The 23,967-nt window shown below is 35.6% G+C and overlaps 1 protein-coding gene and 1 long non-coding RNA gene across 19 annotated transcripts in view; one reads left to right on the forward strand and one right to left on the reverse strand.

The window, feature by feature from the left end:
* BAZ2B (bromodomain adjacent to zinc finger domain 2B) overlaps positions 1-9,436 on the reverse strand; it is a 305,426-nt gene extending 295,990 nt beyond the window's left edge. For 17 of the 18 annotated variants that reach the window (XM_054506194.2, XM_045868790.3, XM_054506190.2 and 14 more), the window contains exon 1: positions 9,295-9,436. The gene's annotated coding sequence lies outside the window, so the exon portion shown is untranslated. The remainder of the gene's footprint in view (positions 1-9,294) is intronic. The other variant, XM_054506184.2, reaches the window with a different exon arrangement.
* On the forward strand, positions 9,427-12,217 carry LOC123839375 (uncharacterized). The gene is made up of 2 exons (XR_006789617.3): positions 9,427-9,554; positions 10,634-12,217. It is a non-coding gene; the product is annotated as an uncharacterized LOC123839375 (long non-coding RNA).
* The last annotated feature ends 11,750 nt before the right edge of the window (positions 12,218-23,967 follow it).

The following is a 23,967-nucleotide window of genomic DNA, read 5'->3' on the forward strand; positions in this document are numbered from 1 at the left end:
GAGCCCGATGCGGGACTCGATCCCGGGACTCCAGGATCATGACCTGAGCCGAAGGCAGTCGCCCAACCAACTGAGCCACCCAGGCGCCCATATTCTCTATTTTAAATGGTATTTCTATTATTAGTGAAATTCAGTACTGATGTAATTACAAATAGGGGCTATAAATTTTATTTCTTTTTGTCCTTATGGATATTCCTATTATTGGCAGTTCAGCCAGTCTATCTTCTTTATTCACCCAAAGTAACTAAAAGAAGTAAAAATGTTTTTTGAGTCAGTCATTGAATCCCCTTGGAAAGCTAATTCTTCACCAGTAAACTGAGAAAAGGAAAACAGAAATGTCCTCTCTTGCCCAATGTTCTTAGGAGGTATAACCATGCATTACGTTTCAAAACAAAAACAAAAACCATTTTTAAAGCATTGTAAGAGAATGAAGGAGAAAGGACTGGTTCTGATTAATCTTACAAGAAACACAGTACTTCAATAACTGATCAGAAAGGGAAGTTCTGTCAATTTTAAACTGCCCTCCACAAACAATAAGCCTATCACTGAAACAGATGATTTGAAACTGATTAACCCACCCTCTCCAGAGAAAAGCCAAGCAGTCATTCTTGAAAGCAATGGAGGAAAAGAAGGATCCCATAACATTCTTTTTCTTCTGGGAGAAGAGGTTTGGGTTGAGGTAACCTCAAAAAGGTTGCCCAACCACTCCAGGTAACTAATAGACCTAGCTTTAATTTATTTGTTCTATGAGGGGCTCATAACGCCCTTCTTTTATTGGATCCTTTCTTCCTGATCTCCAAATATTCAGTTTACTCATTTTTCTTGGTCTAATTTAATGCTATCTAAACCAAAAGAGCCTTTTCTAATGATTCCAACCGAAGTCATCTCATCCCTATTCTGAGCTTTCACAAACTTTCAACCATAGCTCTCTAAGAATGCTGAACACTGCATTCAGTATAAACTTGATGAATGAAGGTAGCTGTCCCCTTTTTTCCCTATTATTGATACTAAAACAATAAAGGTGTATCAAATACCAGTGATTCTCCAGTGGTTGTCATTACTGAGTCAATTCATTTTTCAAGTAACGGCTACACTTCCTACTCTTTTGTTGGGTTATTAATATTTTATTTATTTTTAAAGTTTTATTTAAATAATTTCTACACTCCATGTGGGGCTCAAACTCATGACCCAGAGATCAAGAGTCATATTCCTCTAACTGAGCCAGCCAGATGCCCTAGGGTTACTAATATTTTAAAAATTGAGTTCATTACCTCATGTTTCTTTTTATCTAAATATAATTACCTGTTGTAATGAGAACCAAAAAAGGTAGACAAATAAAATCTGAAACCTTCATTTTGGTGAAAACCTAAGAAGTTCTCTTCTTCTGATCTATCAAGAAGTGGGAGAGGAAGGGAAACAAAACTTATTTGAATTTTACTTCCTTTTAGTTCCTCAGTTTATTCTGTGATGAGATTCCAAAGAGCAGGAAAATAACTGAAAGGACAATAGCCAAAAAACAGAGAAAAGGGGCATCCGATAATTCACAAAATGACTAAGGTAACCTCAAATAATAGCAAATTAACTGTGTAATAAAGTTATTATCATATGCAACTCAAAACTAAAATATAACACATTGTCCTTTAATAACCTTTGAATTTATTATTTAGAAAAGAGTACAGCCCACTATCAACTAGATTAAATTTGGCCATATATTCTATTATATTACCAACATATCCAGCCATTTGTGAAGCCAAGAAAGAGTAAAATGCACTCTTAGGAGTGGTACTCAACCTTGAAGTGCTGAAAGCTACTTCATCATCTAGCATGGGGACAAACACATGCATGCACATGTGAACATAACACTATGTTGTATAGAAGGCTCAATATAATCACCATCCTTACAAATCACTCAGGTATCCACTTATTTTAACATACACAAATCAAGGCAGAGCTCCCTGTGATTCCTACAAGGATATCTGAAATCACATTTAACATTTCTCCTCCCACTCTTCTCACTGAAAGCTTGAGATATAGAGGTTTTCTCCTCTTCTTTCAGCCACTACTAGGCAGCACAACATGCAGGAAACTATTACAAGTGGACTAGCCTATACATATCATTTAAATACTGTAAGAGCATAGCTGTGCTTAATATTCCAGAAGGGACCCAAAAAGCAGAAGACTCCTCATTACATTTCTTATAAAAAAAATTAAAGTAGCTTTCTGGTTTTATGATTAGCATTACTCTAATCAAATTATGTCTTGTGTCTCTTCCTTTCTATCTTGTCTTACACCACTCATAAACTAACAGTACAGTCACGTTTCTATATATTATGTGAAATTGTTTTACAGGCTAATTAATCACAATCTATTGCTTGTGTTGTTAGCTAAAACTATAGATAACTAGCAAAATATAATTAACAGTATTTTCAAATCAAAGATAATTCAGTTACTTATCTAAAGACAAAATTATAAAACATATTTTCCAAAAATTACAATGGTTGTGTAATCTAGGTTTGTTTGTTTTTGGTCAAGATGAAATATATATGAATAATACATTATTGACCTTTTACACTTGGTTCTTTCAAAGCTTCTTCATTTTATACAGCATTTAAATTAAATATTTAAAATTGAAGCTGTTCTATGTTGCAAACACAGCTAAAATGAAGAGCTTCTGTAGCAGCAGTGACCAGATTTTAAATGCAGGTAGATCAATAAAAAAAAAAAAAAAAAAATCACCAAGCACAGGCTCCATGTGTGAGTGGAATGGTTTATAATAGCTTGCAAATGACTATGTGCTTGCTGTAACCAGCTGTTCTTAAATTATGAATATGCAACCAATTCATGTTAAAGCCAAATCCCAGCACTATTTCTACAGAGAAATCCCAGTAGTTTTTCTTGTTCTACATGTTAGCTCTGTTAAGGATACAAATAGCAGTAAGCTTCCGAACAAATAGGACCAAACTATTGGCATTTCATGCACTGGGTCCATTATCACAGTGGGGGATGTCAATCATTGGTACATTCCTGTAACAGCTCAGGCAATATGACAATGATCTCGTAAGAAAAAAATCAAAATCTCTGCAGCATACTCAAAGTCCTTCTGACAACCTAATGCTTTCTTACTTCAGCCAATCAGAATGTCAGACCTGATCTACTAGAAGACTTGCATCAAGCCTGTAACATTTAAAAACATCAATCATAAAAACAAAGACAGGACATTGAATTATACAGTATTAACCTCCAGGGTTTGCATACAAAGACCTTAGATTTATTTATGTCCCAGTGAGTTAAGAGCTTCAGTACACCGTTCTTTACACCAAACTGACTGCCAATTTGATGAACCTCTCTGCCCTCAGCAGGAGTGCACCGTCTTTGATTAATGAGTGCATGCTTGTGGAAAAGTGTTAAGAGGAGAAAACAGTGGAAAAACACACAATTATGTCTACACATAGCTGAAGTACCAATGCAATAATTATCTTCAAACCAAATGCTCCTTTTTCCTTAAATACACATGCACACATGTGCACACACAAAATTAGTAAAGGTTCTTATCTATATATTACCTACATTATTATTATCTCTAACACTTCTTTTCTTGAATGAAAGGCATTCAAAAACCAAAATACAAATCAAATTTCATAAATTATAAAAACAACTATTTTAAAAGCATTAATTAAAGAAAGATAGAAAACACCCCATCTTATACAGTAAATTTTTAAATATGTGGGATAAAAACTGTATTTTCACCTCATACTCTTATAAAACCCTATTCATTTTAAAACTGTTTAAACTATAAGTATCAAGACTATTAAATATTTTACATCTCAGACTCTATTATGAATTGCCACAATTCACATAACATTCAAAATAGATTTGAAAGTCCTATAAATTTATTTTGTTTTTCTTTCAGCAAAGATGTTGCCAATATTTTATAATTCCGTATGTAACTGTAAATTAATTATACATATTGCCCATAATGTCAAAGTTAATAGGGTCAACAGAAAAACTTATGAATGAAAATTTAAACTTTTTATGACTCTTCTGTTTAGAATAACCAAATGTGGAAAAATTCCTACTTCAATGATGGGATGCTGATCTGCACTACAATTAAGACCATATTACCTGTAAAAATGAGCTAAGCATTGAGATTCCTTTAAAATAAAAGTTTACATTTAGGGGCGCCTGCGTGGCTCAGTCGTTAAGCATCTGCCTTCGGTTCAGGTCATGATCCCAGGGTCCTGGGATCGAGCCCCACATCGGGCTCCCTGCTCTGCAGGAAGCCTGCTTCTCCCTCTCCCACTCCCCCTGCTTGTATTCCTTCTCTCGCTGTGTCTCTGTCAAATAAATAAATAAAATCTTAAAAAAAATAAAATAAAATAAAAGTTTACATTTAATATATAATTTACCATAATTTAGTTTATATGAGTATCTGCCTTGACATAAATGTTATGAGTAAATATATTTCTTAAAAATTGAATCATAGGCTAAGGTAACAGAATGATTTTCTTTTTAAGGAACTGTATGGCTATTATATAAAAAGAGTTGAGAAAGTATATTACCTGAAGGAAGTCTTAGTAATGCATGGTCTATTTAAAAGGAAAACATCTCTATAAACTTATAATTGCAGGAAATCATAATTCTGGAATCACTTAGCAGTGTATTAGAAGTGTTTACAATTTGTTTATATTGTATAGGAAGTCCTTTTAATGGCATTTAACTCAGCAAATCATATATTCTAATCACCAATTTCACACTTTAAGTATTTATTAAAGGCAAACTATTTTAAATGTTATAAATTTTATGCTCTTTGAAAAATTATTTAAATGCTTATGGTACTTAAAGATTTAAAGAATTAAAGAATTCTTAAAAGAATTCTTAAAGAATACTTAAAGAATTAAAAATGAGTAAATACTAAAACTAGAAAAGATCTCCTGACATAGTGGTAAACTACATCATATACCCTTAAACTTATTATCCTAAAGGTTTTTTTACACATTTTTAAAAAAATATGTTTTCTCTGTTGGAATGGTCATTCCTTATTCCTCCTCTTTCCTATCTCCTTTCCTATCAAATAAATAAATAAATAAATAAAATAAGTAGAAAACACTTAAGTATCAATGGGATGATTTGACACCTTTTAGTTCCATAGTTTGATAGCTGAAAACTATCACTAGAAGTTACTAAGTATAATAAAAATACCATTTCAATTTTTAAAATCATTAAATGACCACTAGTCAATTATTTACTATCTTCACCTCTTTAGAGAGAAAATTAAATATAAAATTGCCCATTTCCTCAATAATTCTTTTCTCTTCTGATTACTTTCTGCAACAAAAGTTTAAAGAAATATTTAATCAAACAAGTCAACATTTATTAAATAAAGCACAATTTTTTAAAACCTTATGGTATGAAATACTTAATTTTATATAATCAAAAACTTTTTAAAATACGTAACTAGGTAATTTAATTAATCCCCAGGATATCAAGTATATTAAAAATCATTAAGATACTATTTCAACTAGGGGTCAAAATCACACATTACTTTGTGTTAAATCACTTCTTTTGGTAGTCCTAGCTAAGACTAGGTCAGAAACTCAGAAACTACAATTTAAAATCTTTTCTTTTGAGAAATCTTTAAACCTAAAAGTAATCAAGTTTAACACATTTTTTCACTAATTCAAAGAGATAAGACAGAAAACAGGAACTTTCCTGCAACTGTGATATCCTACATCTTGTATAGTAACACAAAAGTAGCAACAAAGACATTAACAATTGCAGTTCAAGCTGGGAGTGACTGTTCTGTTTCAATTCAATGACACCACTAATGGCTTCTTAGCAGCTCCATGAAATCAACCAGCTGTCAAGTTGATGCATCAGAAGGAACAGTTATGCACTCCCATAAGAAAAAGCAACACATCAGGATGTTTGGCAAAACATCTGCTCCTTTACACTGCAGTTCTATAATAAACATGCAAACAAAGAAATGAGAGAAAGGGCAACAGAATTAAAATTCCAAGGTTTCCATTACAGACTTAAACGCATTTTAAATAAATGACATAAAAATAAAAACAAATTTCTGCTAACTTGAATACTTTGTTATTTTAAATCTTGAAAAATGATAAATATAATTACTCAGATTCTTCTAGAAAGGCAAAAGCTACATAAAAATCTTTACATTTTAAAAATTGAGAGCAAACTATATTCACCAGGAAAAATTATCATAACGTACAAAACTCAAAAAATAATACTGAAATACATCCTTCCTTCATTTAATAAGTACTTAGTAAATTATGCCAACAGAATTCTAATAAATGCATTTCCAAGACTGAATACTCTAAAAATATTTTAAGTAGTGTTTGAAAGAGTAAATGCTACTATAGTTCAGCAATAATTTAACATATAGGGACAGTAAAGATACTATTCTCTGGATTTTAAAATATCTGCCTACTCCTACTTTTCTCCTAACCATTATATGAATACAATATTAAGTCCTGATAAATAACTTTCTTTTTACAGCATACAATTTGATCACCTCCCCTATAAGACTCTTATTTGTCATCACAGGCTTAAAATAATTTTACATTCAGCCATTCATTTCAAACATTTGTAAAATTTGACTTTTTTCTATCTGAAACTTACAAGTGCCTCAATGTTGTCTAAATTATTGATTATGCAGCATCGTGACAATATGTACAGCGTTTACAATAGGTGTGAGACATCCAATGTACTTAACTACCATTTTCTTAAACTGCTTATCCTCTGTTGCTTGCCATTTATAATCTGCCAAATCTTCTAGTCCTTTGTTGCATGTATAATTTAAAACCATCTGTTCTATGTGCTCTTAACTATTTAAACATTTTTCACCTACCTACAATTCACATAAATGGCAGACATTCAATTCAGTCAAGCTTTCTATATAGCGTTTTACATAAAGAAAATTCCAAGATAAATAACACAGCAAATAATACCAAAGAAGACTGCTACAGAGATAAAAACATACTACTACATACAATGTAAATTTTTGTTAGACAAACCTTTTCAGTGTATTCAGAATTGTTTCTATTAGTTTTTGTGTTTTTTTTAGTTAATTGTAGTCAGTGTTTTTCCCCAACCCAGAAGACAAAGAGAATGCAAATTAAATACAGACAGTTTCATGTCCTTGTTAGAAGTAAATATGCTGACTGAAAATGACTACAGGAGACAGAATTCCACTTTCCCATTCAATTTACAGTACCTCTTATTTATATACCAGTCAGTGTATCATTAAGTTTGGTCATGTGACCAACCGAACTTCTGTGAGATAAAAAACTATTTTAGACAAGCAAATTAAAACAACACTAATTTTTATTGTTTATTTTTTCATAATGGCTGACAAAGAGCTTACAGCTTGAAGTTATAAAATATATTTTAAAATAAATTTTGCTTTTAAATACATTTTTGCCAATCGTTTAATATCTGCTACTAAATTTTAAAAGTATCCAGTATCTCCAGGTATTTTAATAGTTTTATCTTTCCAAAATGTAAGGAAATATGTAAAAAAAAATAGATCATTTAATTACAAAAGGGGATCTAGGTAATCTAAAATGATTATACGTAAAATATTAACCAAGCCGATTAAAGAAAAATCCACAGCAGAGTGGAGTAAATGAGAAAGGAATATACTGATTAAAAATAACATTTGAAACCTTTAAAAAAAAACAACACGTAGACAAAAAGCTAGGTGAATACCAATGACACTGTAAAAGTTTATACCATCTTTTTGCACATAATTTTCCACCTGTTACCAAAACGTAAAATGTGTAGACGCTGAGGGTTCATTTTGAGTGCAAGACCCCAAAATAAGCAACACAACTTATCTTTAACCAGTAAGTTACACGGTCCTTCAAAACCGGGAAAAAATGAGGTGAAAAATGTTCTCTTGGGAAAATTTCTCGATAAAGTTTACATGACGTCACTGGGCCCCCTGAACATTCCCTAAACTTTGAGTCTTATCCAGACACACTTTTTGCCTTTCTAGGGCTTCTTTCCCTTTCTCAAAAATAAAAAAAGGGAGACTTGGGAATAAAAATTGCCCAAGATGGCGAAACGCTTGTTGTTTAGAGGGCAGGAAAAAAAAATGGAGGATATTGTAATATACACAAAGGGATAAATTTCAACAACTCGGCCAAGGACTGCAGCTGCTTCTCTCTTTATAAGGAAGCAACACACAAAAGATAAATACAGAGGGAGAGAAAAGAGAAAATCGCCCAAACAACAGAGCCAGCTCTTACTCTCCCAACACTTCCTTCCTTTCCCAAGTCCCAGTTCTGGGGTTCATGGAACTACTTTAACAGGAGGAAAGCCGCGAAAGAGAAAGGGGGGAGGGGAGCGACAAGAAGATTAAAAGAGCGAAGAAGAGTTGAGGGCTGGCGGTTGTTCCCGGGGAAGAACTGCTAGGAGACAGACATTACTGCAGGAAGAGCTGTGCTCCTCTAACCCTGTGTACAAGCATAGATCTTCCCAAGTATCCAGCTCTTTTCCCGGTCCCACCTGCCCCCATTACAACACCCCCCACCCCAGCCCATTTTCTGTAAACTCTGGAGCTCCAAGCTACACAGAGAAAGCAAAAGAGGCCCATGCGGGGGGGGGGGGGGGTGCCCAGGAGCAGATCAGCAGTCCTAAAGGGAAGAGGGGGCGGAGGCAAAAAAGGGCAGCAGTAGGCGGACTGGGGGGGGGTGGGGGGTATCTTGAAACTACCCCGGCAGGGATTGAGGGAGCAGCGTATACTCCGGGGTAGGAACGGCGATCGCAACAGCGCCAGAGGTTATCCTTTAAGAAGCAAAACTGTTGGTGGCAACCCGAGCGCTGGGAGCCGAAGGGAGGAGGAGGCGCGCAGCCCGGGCGGCCGAGCAGGGCGACCGGCACAAAGGAGGCGGACTGGCGGCGGCTGCGTCTGCCCGCGGCCCTGCTGCACCGAAGTCCCGCACTGGCAGCTAGGAATAAAGTTTACATTCTCCGGAGACCGCACCCCCCACCTCCCCCCCAGGACCGCGTCCTCCTCCCCCAAACTCCGCTCGGGACCCCGAGCACCGCCCCAGCCTTCCAGCCAGCACAACAAAGAGACACACCGACCGGCGAGGGTAAACAGCCGCGGAGGGCGAGCAGGGCGGGCAGGGCGAGCGCCTCGAGAGAAGCCACTCCGGAGTCCCCGCTCGCAAGAGCGTAGTTTCTCCTGTTCAGCTCACAACCGGCTTTGTAACATTTGGAATTTTCATCTTCACCCGCACCCCTCACACCCGAAGATTTTGAACTCACCTTTACTTTCAAACTGAGAGTTGCGGTGGATGAGATTTTTGCCTTCCCCAGATGGTTGAAGGTTACGACTTTTGTTTTTGGAAACCCTACCACCTCCTTATCGCGATTATTATTTTTGCAAGGAAAGTATAAAGAGAGTTGGAGTGGAGGTGAGATTTGTGATCGGGAAAGCCCTTGACTCCCTCCTTCTCCGCCTTCCGCCTCTCTCTGATTAGTTCCTATCCAGCAGCAGATTGAAGCAGGAGATGATTCTTCTCAAGGTTTGTTCAGCAGCTTCACTTCTAGGCGAAGGCTTCATGAACCAAGTGACGTCAACCAACAAGGCTTCTCTCTCTCTCCTCTCTCTAACAATGAAAGTTGCTGTTAACAAGGGAAAAAAGAGAGAGAATTGTTTATACCATTTCAGTTCCAATAATAAATGACCTATCAGCTCCTAAAGGAGCCAAGGGAGGGAGGGGGGTTGCTTCTTCCTCCCAAGAATACTGTAGCTTTGAGTTTGCAACCGATCCTTGTCCCAGGAAAAAGTTAAGAAACTTAATATTTTTTTCTTTCCAAAGTAGGACTCTAGAAAATAGGATTGGAAACCTAATTTAAAAAACGATAACTGGACAATAAGGAGCATAGATTAACCATCTCCACCTAAACTTTTTTGTCTGTAAACTCAGAATTCGGTTGAAGTCTGTAAACCAACTAAATTAATATGCCAGGAATTCGTGGATGTTTAGAACTCAAAATAAAAAGCAGGACGCAGGATGGTCCCGGGATAAAACGCTGCTGCCCAAACACGGGCAAATTAAATTAGCAGTAGTGTTGATGCACGGAATTAAAATTTAAATATAACACGTTAAAACAGCAAAACGTTTTAAAGTTAGAAGTTAAAACTGTAAAAGGTAATCTCAATTGTAGTTTTCCCTCCAATTTCTGAAGTCAAAGGGGGGGGGTACCTAACTGTAGGAATTGAACACTTTTTTTAAAAATCAAGTTAAAACTGGTAGCTCATTGATCCATCTTTAAACTACACAGGAGGTATGCTTTTTGTCTACCCCCAGAATCTCACAACTTTTTGTTGTTTACCCTTACATTTCTCCCTCACCCCCCAATCCCAACATCCTGAAACCAATGAAGTTAAAATAAAGGTGAAATACACCCTATTCCCTCCTGGGTACACTACCCCATAGCTTCCTAAAAATGATTTTTAAAAAGCCATAACTTTGGTTAACGCTTTATTACACAAGAATATATATAATTTAATCTTTTTTATTGAGGTAGTGTTTTTCCCCCAGAACACATTAAAGTCTCCAAGTTTATATAATTAAAAATTGCATGATTTAATTTTCAGGATGAAGAGCAAGTGAAAGGCAAGCCACAGAAGAATAACTTGACTATATATGTATATTTTGTACATACATTTGTGGATAAATGTATCTTAAAAGATGCTATTGTTTTATGTTTCCTCTTCAGCCACTGGCTGTGATTTTAATTGTGCTGGAGGATCTTCATTAGTATTAACACATGGGGAGATTTCACAAAGCTGCTTCATTAGGGGGGGAAAAAAAGCTTGGCAGACTAGGTCTTTTTGCATGCACTGAGAATGTCAGCCTTACCTCGGTCATTTGTAACATAATAAGTGCAAGTACAATGATTGCAATGCAGGAGCACTGGGGGAAGGGCAGAAATACTGCCTGCCTAATAGGGATATCTGAAAAAAAGGCTGCTCATTACACAGTAAAATGTATGCTAAAAATTAGTGAAGATGATGTCTCAGGAGACTGATGCTAAATAAATTAATGTGCTGATATGTTTTTAATTATTATTTTTGTAGTAGTTTATTTCGTTCTCAGGATTCACATTGAGCAGCAAAGCTGCGCTAGCACTTATTGATTTTTTTTCCTTGCCACATTCCCGGAATACAGATTTTAATCATTTCACTACACCACACTCAGTAATTTCATTAAAAACTGGAACCTTCCATCCCCAGAAAAGCATTTAATTTCAATGACATACAATTTCTCTCCTAGCAGAAAACTGTCTTTACAGTAAAAGCTGGCCTAAGGTTCAAATGCATAATTTAATCCTGAGTTTTCCATGCTCTGCATTCCTTTGAAGCTATAATTTGAGTAACTACCTAATAACTGTAATAAGGACAATAATTTCCTTATAATATATTATTAACTCATATTTAATTAACTCAGAGGCCAAGCTCTGTACATGTATGACTGGGTCAAGAGTTCTGCAATCTCAAAATTCACCAATAATGTTCCAGAAGAAAAATATAGATTAAAATATAAGTGTGAATGCTAGCATTTAGATATTCCAGCCAAAATAATTAACAAAAAAAGTTCATGAGTTTTAAATAATAGCGGTCATTACTCAAACAGTATTTTAAAACATTTGGAAATAAACAAGGCAACTCACTGATATTTCTATAGATAAAGAATTATTAATATTTCAACAATCCATTTCTGACAATTTAATCACTAGCATTACTTTTAAGAAAGCATTCAATTTTGAAAAGATTTTTTTAAAAAGGGCTAGATTCAAGTTGCCTCAATTTTTATACGGAATTCTCTCTTGAAATAAAGTTAAATGCACACTTGAGTAATTTGGAAAACTAAGGATACTTAAATACTTCAAATACAGCAAAATAAGTTTCAATTTTAGGTTCCAGTAATACTTTGAAATGATATTGAGTTGAAGATGGTACTTTGTTTATTCGAACACTAGGTTTCATAAAGATATGTAATTTATATTGCCTGTTTTTAGAGAAGAAACCTGTGGGAAAAACATTTGACATAATAAAATTCACTTATTAAATTTTGAATATATACCTAATCAACAGAAAACACTGGGTACATTGGTAATAAAAGTGTTTAACTTATATAAAAACTTATATAAAAATAAAAACTCATATTAAAAATTCCTATCATTCTTCTGGTTGATTTTAAAATCATAATCCAAAAAATGTTTTTAAGAGTATGTATATATAATTTCAAGTTGCAGCCATATATAACACAAAGTTGTCTTTTCCTTGGGTGAATGATAAAGTAACTTGTACAAAATAAGACTCAGTGTTGTCAATGTTGGAATAAAGGATAAAAGTCATGATAATAAAGAACTTGATTTTACTGTCTTTAAAATATTTAAAAACTATACTTATTATCAAAACTATACATTATTCCAATAATTTGAAAAATATTTTTGTAACACTCTTAAGGCTGAAATGCAGTTAAATGGAAATCAATAATTAACAAAATAGTTGATAAATGAAAAACTCAGATTAGCTAATATTCATAAGATGAATTTCTACATTTCAATAAAAAAGCTTTAATTTGTGTATTTAAATATATATTTAAAATAATTTGGTGCTATTTGGTAGTTCAAATATATTAATTATCCAATTTATACCTTTAAAACTGATTTTTTAAAAAAAGTATACTAGAAATTTAAAACTGGATTATTCTAGTATTTGCTACCCTCTATGAAATTGTGCTTAAATTATTTTTTTAATATGATTCCTTCCCTTCTTTATGTTATCACATTTGATTGTTTCAAAGATTACAACACAGTCATAGAGTTGGAGGGTGGGGGAATAATTACTACAATTATAAAATAATTTGACTATGGTAGCACTTAGTTCTCTACCTAGAATAATCATCTAAATTAGTACTTCATCTTCAGAATTGCAAAAGAATTTAACAAACATCTTTTCTAATATTACTGATAATTATTTCTGAAATTCTATATAAGATATATACCTATCCCATGCTAATTATGCCATCACTATATGTAAATTGTTGCACTTCTTCTGTAAAGCAGCATCTATTTTTAAGACCAAGATAGAACTTTTCAAATAGGGAGATATAGAGATAAAGATGGTTAGGTATCTAATTTATTACTATAGGTATTATACATGGATCTTCAAAGGATAAGGAATTGACATGTATGTACAGAGAACAAAGTCTAGGAAGGCTGATACAAAAAGCCAATATGAGAGATCTCAATAGAACAAGCTGGCCACTGTCATGTCTTGTTTCAGTTTCAATCAGTACAAACTAATGAAGAGTTATTTGTTTTCATTCATTGAACAAACATTTGAGTGCTCACTATATGCTATGCACTCTGCTAGAGACTGGGAAAACATGAAAAGCTCACATTCTGGTGGATGTTGAAAGTGTGAAATTCCTGAGAGATTAAAGACTCACATAAATCACATTATAAAGATACAAATCATAAAGTTTTGCTAGAATAAAGAGGACGGGGCAAATAATTCTGACTTTGAGTCTAAAAAAAAGCTTTATCAAAAGGATGTCATTTGAACTGCATCTCAAATACCGACAGCCTACCAGGCAATGCTTCGGAGGGGCAGATCCTAAGTAAAAGAAGCTGTAAGTTTAAATAAAAAGAGCTACTAAGCCTGGTGTCCATCCACTAATGAGAAGTTCACCGAAACAGGAGTATTCATTGTGAGGTATGGAATACCAGGGATGAAGAAGGAAAAGGAGGGTAGGACCTGAGAGTGAAAGGCCTAAGATACCATGGTAAGGTGACTGAATTTATCCTGAGCGCCAACAAAAGTCAGCAAAGGAGTGACATGATCAACCTTGTTTTTAGGGAGCAACAACTATGTAGGCAGTGCAAATGATAGACTGTAGTATGACCAAAGTGCTAAACAGTTCATGAGAAAGATAGTGAAGGACAGTGGCACTGGAGATTTAAAGCCAGATGTTTTTGAGGTAAAATGTGGATTTGGTGACCAACTGAAAACAGGGACTTAAGGGAGAGGAAGGGGCTGAAAGAAGACTACAGGAATTTCTGGCTTAAAAAACTGGATAAGTGCTGGAGTCATTAAGTAAGATCCAGAATATATAAGAGAATACAAATCATAAAATAGTCATGAATTAGAACTTAAATTTATACTTTATAAGGCCATTTTTAATGGGATTATCAGAATCTACCAGAAAGTTTTTTTTTTTAAATATACATACCCAGGGCCAATATCCAGAGATTCAGTAGGTCTGGGGTGGAAAGCAAGTATTTCTTCTCCTTTAAAAAAAAAAAAACTCTGACAGTGCTTCAGATAAAGACTCCTGATTAAGAACAGTGTTATAAGCATAAAATTGATTATAAAATTCTTTTGGAATAAAAAGAAAAAAAAAACAAGAAAAGCCCTGAAAAAGAAGAGCACTGAAAGTGTGTGGGGCAATCTCATATCAGATATTAAAATACACTATATATGTAGCCTTTATAATTTACAGCTGGCATTGGCACCTGAGAAAAAGATCAATGAAACACAATAGAATATTGAGAAATTTACCCAAATGCATATGAAAATTTAACATAGATAAAAGCTGTATCTCAAAGCAGTGAGGAAAAAATTGACTTTTTAATAAGTGGTGTTGGGATCTGGGTAGTCATAAGAGATGAATTTGGATCTATTCTAAGGATAAATTTTAAAAACAGATACTTAAATGTAAAAATTTGAACCACACAAGTACTAGAACTTATGGGTCAATTCCTCTATAACTGGAGAGTAGGGAAAACATTACTCGCAATGGTCAAAACTAGATGCAATAATGTGAAATACTGGCAATACATAAAATACATTCAAATACATAAAACTAAAAAGGTTTTATATAGCACTTAAAAAAAAGGTTTTATATGACAAAAAAGAAAATAAATACCACAAGCTAAGTACAATGACAAATGAGAAACTCAAAAAATATTGTAACTTATATGAGACAATCCAATAACCGTATATATAAAGAGTATCTAAAAATGAATAAAAGACCAACAGCCTGAACATTTTACAGAAAAAGGCAAATGTCCCTTAAATAGAAATACTCCCAACCCTGCTCATAAGAGAAATGCAAATTAAGAATCACTGAAATACTATTTCTCACCCAACAAATTGGCAAAAATCCAAAAATTTAACAACACAACCTGTTAGTAAGGCACTTATGAGAAAAGGACCACTCTCAAATATTGCTTGTTGAAATGAAAAATGGAAAAAACCTCAACAACAGAGAATCTGACAGTATCTAGCAAAGTTACATATGCATTTTTTTTTTTTGACTAGCAAAACCCATTTCCAGGAATCTGACCTACACGGACGAAAATATAAAATCGATATATAAATATATATATAAGAAGATATTCACTAAAGCATTGTTTATTATAGGTAAAGTTTGGAAATAACCCAAATGTTCATCATAGGGAAATGGTTGAATTGATTAGGGTACACACACAGAGTGGAGTACTATGCAATTTTTAAAAATGAATGAGGAATGTATATAGTATGAAGTATTTCACAACCACAGTATATAATAAATTAAAAAAAAAAAAGCAAGGTGGAGAAAAACTTCTATCGTATGCTACCATTCATCCAAATATTTATTTAATTTTTTAAATGAAAGGAAAAATCAAAACCTTAAAAAACATGGTTACCTATAAGGAGAAAGGGAACAGGTAGAAAAGATAGAATAGTAGGAAGTTTTCTCATAAAACTGGTTTTGTAGATGTGATTTTGGAACCATATAATTTACATAATTATAAAACAAAAACAAATTAAATTTTAAAACACTCCCATCAAAATGAAAGCTAAATGGGGCGCCTGGGTGGCTCAGTCGTTAAGCATCTGCCTTCGGCTCAGGTGATGATCCCAGAGTCCTGGGATCGGGCCCCACATCGGGCTCCCTGCTCTGCGGGAAGACTGCTTCTCCCTCTCCCACTCCCCCTGCTTGTGTTCCCTCTCTCACTGTGTGTCTCTCTCTGTCAAATAAATAAATAAAATCTTAAAAAAAAAAAAAATGAAAGCTAAATGAAATAAACTTAATTGTATATGGAGTTCCATACAGAGACTATTCCAAGTCACTTTACATATAATAATTTTTATTTTATTTTATTTATTTTTAAAGATTTTATTTATTTATATGACAGAGAGAGATAGCTAGAGCAGGAACACAAGCAGGGGGAGTGGGAGAGGGAAAAGCAGGCTTCCCACGGAGCAGGGAGCCTGATGTGGGGCTCGATCCCAGCACACTGGGATCATGACCCAAGCCAAAGGCAGATGCCCAACGACTGAGCCACCCAGGTGACCCCATTTAATAATTTTTAAAAACCACACACAAACACAGTAATTTAACAGTATATCTCTCATAGGATATAAAATAAGAAAAATAACTTTAAAGCAGCAACAACAAAACAGGAACTTAAATTGTTATCACTAACCATATTCTTGCGGCCTGAATTGGTGCTGTTATTTTAATATTGTTGCATGCATAGTCTGAGAAAAAGCAAATGGATGTTTTGCAAAAAGCAAAGTTGGTATTTTTAAAACTTAATTTTTGCTATGTGACAAAAAAGAAACATATAAAATGAATGAGTTACATAAAAACTCTCTGATCCTGAATTAGATGTATGAAGAACTCATTACATATTTTATATTTAAAAATACATACTTCCTAATTCTGCCCATTATAAAAGTCTAAGAAACAGACTATTGCAGTAGCAACAAGCCCACACCTGTGTACCAATATTATGGCCTCTAAATACCATTTGTACCTGAAAAGAATTCCTTGATGCCAATGCTGACTCCAGGTTTGGGATAGGAAATGTTCAAGATAAGCCCAGAATACCCTATTACACCATTAACCCTGAAAACTATCAAGGCATCAGGGACGCCTGGGTGGCTCAGTCGGTTAAGCATCTGCCTTCCCTTCAGGTCATGATCCCAGGGTCCTGGGATCGAGTCCTGCCTGCATCAGGCTCCCTGCTCAACGGGAAGCCTGGGTTTCTCCCTCTGCCTGCTTCTCCCCCTGTCTGCTTGTGCTCTCTCTCTCTCTGACAAATAAGTAAGTAAAATCTCTCCCTCTAAAAAAAAAAAAATATATATATATATATATATATATATATATATATTATTAGGTGCCTGGGTGGCTCAGTCGTTTAAGCATCTGACTTGATTTTGGGTCAGGTCCTGATCTCAGGGTTGTGAGATCCAGCCCCCAGAGAGGGGCTCCCACACTCAGTGCAGAGTCTGCTTGAGATTCCCTCTCCCTTTGCCCCTCCCCCTCTCACGCGCTCACTCTCTCTCTCTCTCAAAAACAAAACAAACCAAAACTATCAAGATTATTGGCATCACATTAAAGGGCTGGAGAACCAATTTAAAGAGGACAACTTGAAGTGACTCCCACTGGCCAAAGATGAGACAATTTGAACATTGTTAAGACTAACTACAATGGATTGAAACAAAAATATACCTTTTTTAAGAGAGGGAGTGGGGAGGGGCAGAGGGAGAGGGAGAAAGACAATCTTAAGCAGGCTCCATGCTCAGCGAAGAGCCCGACTGGGGGCTTGATCTCACAACCCTTAGATCATGACCCAGGCTGAAATCAAGAATCAGACGCTTAACCAACTGAGCCACCTAGGCACCCCAAAACATAAATATATCTTTTTTTTTTTTTAAGATTTTATTTATTTATTTGACAGAGACAGTGAGAGAGGGAACACAAGCAGGGGGAGTGGGAGAGGGAGAAGCAGGCTTCCCATTGAGCAAGGAGCCTGATGTGGGGCTAGTCCCAGGACCCTGGGATCATGACCTGAGCTGAAGGCAGACACTTAATGACTGAGCCACCCAGGTGCCCCTAAATATATCTTTTCTAAAAAATATTTTATTTATTTGAAAGAGAGTGAAAGCAACATAGATCACAGAGGGAGAGAGAGAAGCAGACTCACCACTGAGTGGAGAGCCCAATGTGGGGCTCGATCCCAAGACCCTGAGATCATGATGGCATCATCTGAGCTGAAGGCAGATGGCCGACTGAGCTACCCAGGTGCCCCAAATATATCTTAATATGTAAATTTATAATGATACTTTTTTTTAAAAAGATTTTATTTATTTATTTGACAGAGAGAGACGTAGCGAGAGAGGGAACACAAGCAGGGGGAGTGGGAGAGGGAGAAGCAGGCTTCCCACGGAGCAGGGAGCCCGATGTGGGGCTTGATCCCAGAACCCTGGGATCATGACCCGAGCTGAAGGCAGACACCCAACGACTGAGCCACCCAGGTGCCCCTAATGATACATTTTAAAAAACATAATTTTTCATCTTTGAATGATGCTAGGGAACCAACTCATAATTTTGAAAACTGGTAAAGGAAACAAAAATTTACTCAACATTTCCTATCAAATGTACGTTAGGGAGCCTAATTTGAAATTGTGTTGAAATATATACTGATATATATCTGTGTGTGTGTGCATGTGTATAAGATAGATAGATTTCAACATTAGATTTTTTTTACAAAGGAAATTTAAAAATGTTACTGGCCTGTACTAAGAGATCAAGAGTCATATGCTCTACCAACGGAGCCAGCCAGGCACCCCTTGATTCAGTTCTTAAAGGAAGTAGTGAAAATTGTGCTTAGGAATGAATCTGGGTCCTTAAGTATATATTTTTCAAAATGCTGTGAAAATAACTGAGCAGTGATTATAAAACTCTGGTTTTTCACTTGAAACATGTTGACTGTAAAGTGGGAAGGTAGTCACATGAATTTTTGAAATCTGATATGAGATAAAAAATATTTCTTCCTGGGGTATCTGGGTGGCTCAGTCGGTTAAGCATCCGACTGGATTTTGGCTCAGGTCAGGATCTCAGGGTTGTGAGATGGAGCCCCATGTCATCTGCTCTCAGCGCAGAGTCTATTTGTCCCTCTCTCTGCTCCTCCCCATACTCTCTCTTTATCTCTCAAAAATAAATAAATAAATCTTTAAAAAAATAGATTTCTTCCTAACCCAGAAAAGACCACTTCTGTGATTTCAGAGGGCTTGCCCAAATGGCATGTGTCATTACCTTGAATAGTTTGAAACTCTCCTTCAAGGCAAAATTATTAAAAACAATATATCAAGATAAACTGTAAGGCAAAGAAGGCTTAATCACGATGAGATTGACTTATATGCATCTTTCTTTTTTTTTTTTTTTTAAGGTTTATGTATTTATTTGTCAGAGAGAGAGAAAGCACACAAGCAGGGGGAGAGGCAGAGGGAGAAGGAGACTCCCCGCTGAGCAGGGAGCCCAATGCAGGGCTCGATCCCAGGACCCTGGGATCATGGCCTGAGCTAAAGGCAGACGCTTGACCAACTGAGCCACCCAGGTGTCCCATACACATCTTTCTTCCCCCCATCTCCACCCAGAAAAAATAATCTAATGTGTACTCATTTTACTTTGAATACCTTTGTTAGAGTATTCATCACACTGTATCAGATATTTTAGGGTGTTCACATCTCTCAAATGGATTGTGAATTCCTTGAAGTCTAGTAATTGTGGTCCTCCCCAACAGAGGTGTGGTGGTAAATCCGGGAAATTTTTTGAATAAATTTCAAATAATAATAAAATATACAACACTGTATTGTAAAATCCATATAGCCAGTTGATTCTCACAGAATACTTTGATTTTACCAAACTCATGTGTCTGTAGCTCTATTTGTAGCCAACCTATAGTTGAAGTTGAAGAATGTAGTTCTTATATAAATGGCCATTGATACTTTTAAGTAAGTGAGTAAGATGAAAATGAAAAAAAAAACAACAACTTTTTCATCAGTGATGTGAGGGACTTCTTGCTAATTTGTTAATAGTTTTCAAATATTAGAAGATTATTATTTTGGGGTCCCTGGCTGGCTCCGTTGGTAAAGTGTGTGACTTTTGATCTCAAGATAGTGAGTTCAAGCCCCACGCTGGGCATGGAACTTACTTTAAAAAAAGAAATAAATAAAAATAAAAACTGAATCAGATCAGTCCATGTTGTTTACAGATAATTGTGCCCTGGGAATAATGCAATATGAGAAATAATATTCAGGTGTCAACTCTTTTAACTAGTAGAGTAATGTTGTTCCTTGTCCAATAGTTTTTATTCCATCAATATAGATTCCAATACACCTTTTCCAGAAAATTTTTTGGCTCTCAAAATAATTATGATCCAAATTTTTAAAATTTCCTCCCCTTTAGCATGGTTTTTCAGCAATTTAAAAAAAAAAAAAAGAAGTTGTCAAGCACTTCACCCTCATAAATGAACTGCATATAAGGTAAAAAGTTCATTCATACTCTTCACATAAAAGGTTTCATCCAACTGTAAAGCCCAGTATCTATTAGCATGCACATGTTAGAGTAACTGTGCTTTCATACTGTATATCATTGATATTATAGTGTCCAAATGTATTACTTTAAAGGAATTTTGCCAATAGTTGATTCTGACTTGTTGCCAGACATAATATTTATTATTTTGCTGCTGGTTTAATAAACTTGGCAACTGTATGGTTTATAACTGCTTTTGCTCTGAGGAGTGCAACACTGAATTAATACTTCCTCAGCTTTAGTGTCTTCTCCGCTTTTAGAGACAAAAATACTGGAAAGCAATATTTTGTGTTTATTCTGGGAAGCTTTTACTATTTTACCAGAATTGTTTACAAAAAAATGTCATTAATTTTTTTTAAAGAGAGTCAATGACATTAAAATATCCCCAGCCCAAATGAATTCAAATTACTTTTTATAACCTTACTCTTTCCCCCTATATATTTATAACCCTTCTCCCTCTCTCTCATTCTTCACTGAAGAGAGGCAATCCAAAAGAGGGAGAAAGATTATCCTATAAGAAGCAAAACAAATGACAGAAATCACCTGGAAACAAGGTAATATAAGCTGGATCTTTAAAAATGGCAAAAATTAAATTTATGAACAGTGAGCTACTTAGCATGGCTAAACTATGAGGGGAGGGAGACAATTCAGATGGAACTTTTTTTTTAAGTAATCTCTACACCCAGTGTGGGGCTCAAACTCATGACCACAAGATCAAGAGTCCCATGCTCTACTAACTGAGCAAGCAGGTGCCCCTCAGCTGGAGCTTTTGTTGCAGGTTTTATGTGCAGCTTTTGTTGGAGGAATTAAGTTGAATTAATTGAGATTTTCTTGGAGGTTCATCTTAAATACTTAGAGGAGGAAACCTATCTTTTTTTCATAGGGAGACAGCCCTTGGGATTCAGATCATTCCCTTAGTTCGGGAGTCTTGAAGCCTCTGTTTCTGCCAAGAAACCATCCCTATCCTTCGTTTTTCACCTTTCAGTCATCTCTTCCCAGCAGCTGTTTCTATTTCTGCATAGTAAGAAAGAGAAAAATGTAAGGAGACACTATTCATCTATTCTTCTACTATTATAGGTGTATTAATGATGCATGTCAAGATCATCATTAATCTTGAGATTGAGATAGCTTTTGGGGACTAGATGTGAGGTTGGGCACCACACTATGCTTCAGCAAATCTTCTGTTTCTTTCCTTCTTTTGAAATGTATTATATAGGATTCTATCCTGTTTCTCATTTCTGGTTACTGCTGGTGAACATTTTGTTTTGTTTTGGCTTTTCCTTCCTTTTTTTAAAAATTTTTGTAGCTCATATCATTAAGTGTCAGAAGAGTGAAATTCTGTAGCTTCTTTCTACTACCTTTACACAAAAAGTCTCTTAATTGAAAACATACTTAATTAGAAGTATATTAATTATTTTAGATGGTAATGACACGTAATAACAAAGCTTAAATCTAGAGGAATTTTTTTCTACTGAAATCCTTTCATATATCCTTTAATCACTACACTAGGCCAGGTCTTTTCTTTCATTCAGTCATTTCATTGTTCCAGAAATATTTATTGAACATCTATTATATCTCAGGTCCTAGTATAGGTGCTAGGGATACAGCAGTGAAAAAAGTAAACCTGCCCTCATGGGGCTACTTTCTTGTAGGGAAAGATAAGTTATAAACACACAAGCAAACACACAGTATACACCAGGGTCAGGAAACTTCTATCAAAGGGCAAACAGTATATGTTTTAGGCTATGTGGGCCATGTGTCTCTGTTGCAATCTCTCAACTCTGCTTTTGTAGTGAAAAACCCAGCCACAGGCAATGTGTAAAAAAAAAGTGGGCATAGCTGCCTTCTGAGAAAACTTTATGTACAAAAACAAGTGGTATGTAAGGTTTAACTCACTGGCCATAATTTGCAGACTCCTGTTATATATATATTTTTAAAGATTTTTATTTATTCATTTGAGACACAGTGATAGAGAGCATGAGCAGTGGGAGAAGCAGAGAGAGAGGGAGAAGGAGGTTCCCCGCTGAGCCAGGAGCCGGATGTGGGGCTCAATCCCAGGACCCCAGGATCATGACCTGAGCCAAAGGCAGATGCTTAACCATCTGAGCCACCCAGGTGCCCCAGATGCCCGTGATATATGACTATGACAAATATTATGGAGAAAAAATAGTAGAGGCAAGATGTGTAAGAAGTTCTAGGAATAGTGAAAAAGGGCCCACTAATAAGATATTTGAGCAAAAACCTAAAAAGAAGTGAGTGAATAAGGCATGTAGACATATAGGGGCAGAGCTTCCCAGACAGAGGGAACAAGATTTGCAAACGCTTAATTGTTTAAGAATAGTATATAAGCTGGGCACCTGTGTGGCTCAGTCGTTAAGCGTCTGCCTTCGGCTCAGGTCATGATCCCAGGGTCCTGGGATCGAGCCCCACATTGGGCTCCCTGCTCAGCGGGAAGCCTGCTTCTCCCTCTCCCACTCCCCCTGCTCGTGTTCCCTCTCTTGCTATGTCTCTCTCTCTGTCAAATAAATAAATAAAATCTTTAAAAAACCCCAAAAACAGTAAATAGGCTAATGTGGTCAAGAAGAGCACCAAGAGATAAGGTCACAGAGGGCCATTAATGGTGCCATGTTTTGTAGGGCTTTTAGGCCATTATAGAAAGACTTCGGATTTTCACCCTACCTAGGAAACCACTGAGTGGTTTTGGGCAAAGAAATGACATAGTCTGACTTACCTTTGGAAAAGATCTCTCGTGCTTCAGTGTCAGAACAGACTTTACCAGAACAAGAATAGAAGTTAGGAGACCATATAGAAGATTGCTAAAAAATCCAACCAGGGGATGATAATACTAAGCTTAAAATTGATGGTAGTGATTGAAGTAGGAGAAAGTGGTCAGATTCTGAATATATTTTGAAGGTAGGTGGAAAGCATCTGTTGGTGGATTGGATATGTGCTATAAGAGAGAGGAATAAATAATGACTCCATAGATTTTTGTCATCAGGAACTAAAAAACTAAAGTTATCACTTATTTACATAAACATACTGCAAAAGTGCTGCTTTGGGTAAAGGGGTTGGGGTCTGGTATAAATCAATAGATTGGTTTTGTACTTGTTAAGTTGTACATGCTACCTAAACACTCAGGTAAAAGATGTTAAGTACAAAGATGGCTATATAAGTTTGGAGTTTAGGGAAAAGGTCTAAGGCTAGAGATACAAATTTGGAAGTTACTTCCTTATAGTACTTAAAGTGTTGATAGTAGGGGTGCTGAGTCGGTAAAGCATGATCTCAGGGTCATGAGTTCAAGCCCCATGTTGGGGACAGACCCTACTTGAAAAAAAAATAAAAATGAATGAATGACTGTTGATAGGATTTAAAATATGAAATGGTTGAGATCACCAAAGAGTAACTGTAGACAGGCTAAAGCCGTGTGGTACTGCAATACTTAGAAGTTGGATATAAGAAGAAAAACTAAGGAAGGAAATTAAATAGGAGTGGCCCAAAAAATGAATGAAAAACCAAGACTAATGTAAACATCAAGTAAAAAACATGTTCA

This window comes from Mirounga angustirostris, unplaced genomic scaffold (genome assembly GCF_029215605.1).
Source record: "Mirounga angustirostris isolate CCGP_5_RB_7025 unplaced genomic scaffold, mMirAng1.0.hap1 SCAF_3, whole genome shotgun sequence".
Classification (NCBI taxonomy): domain Eukaryota; kingdom Metazoa; phylum Chordata; class Mammalia; order Carnivora; family Phocidae; genus Mirounga; species Mirounga angustirostris.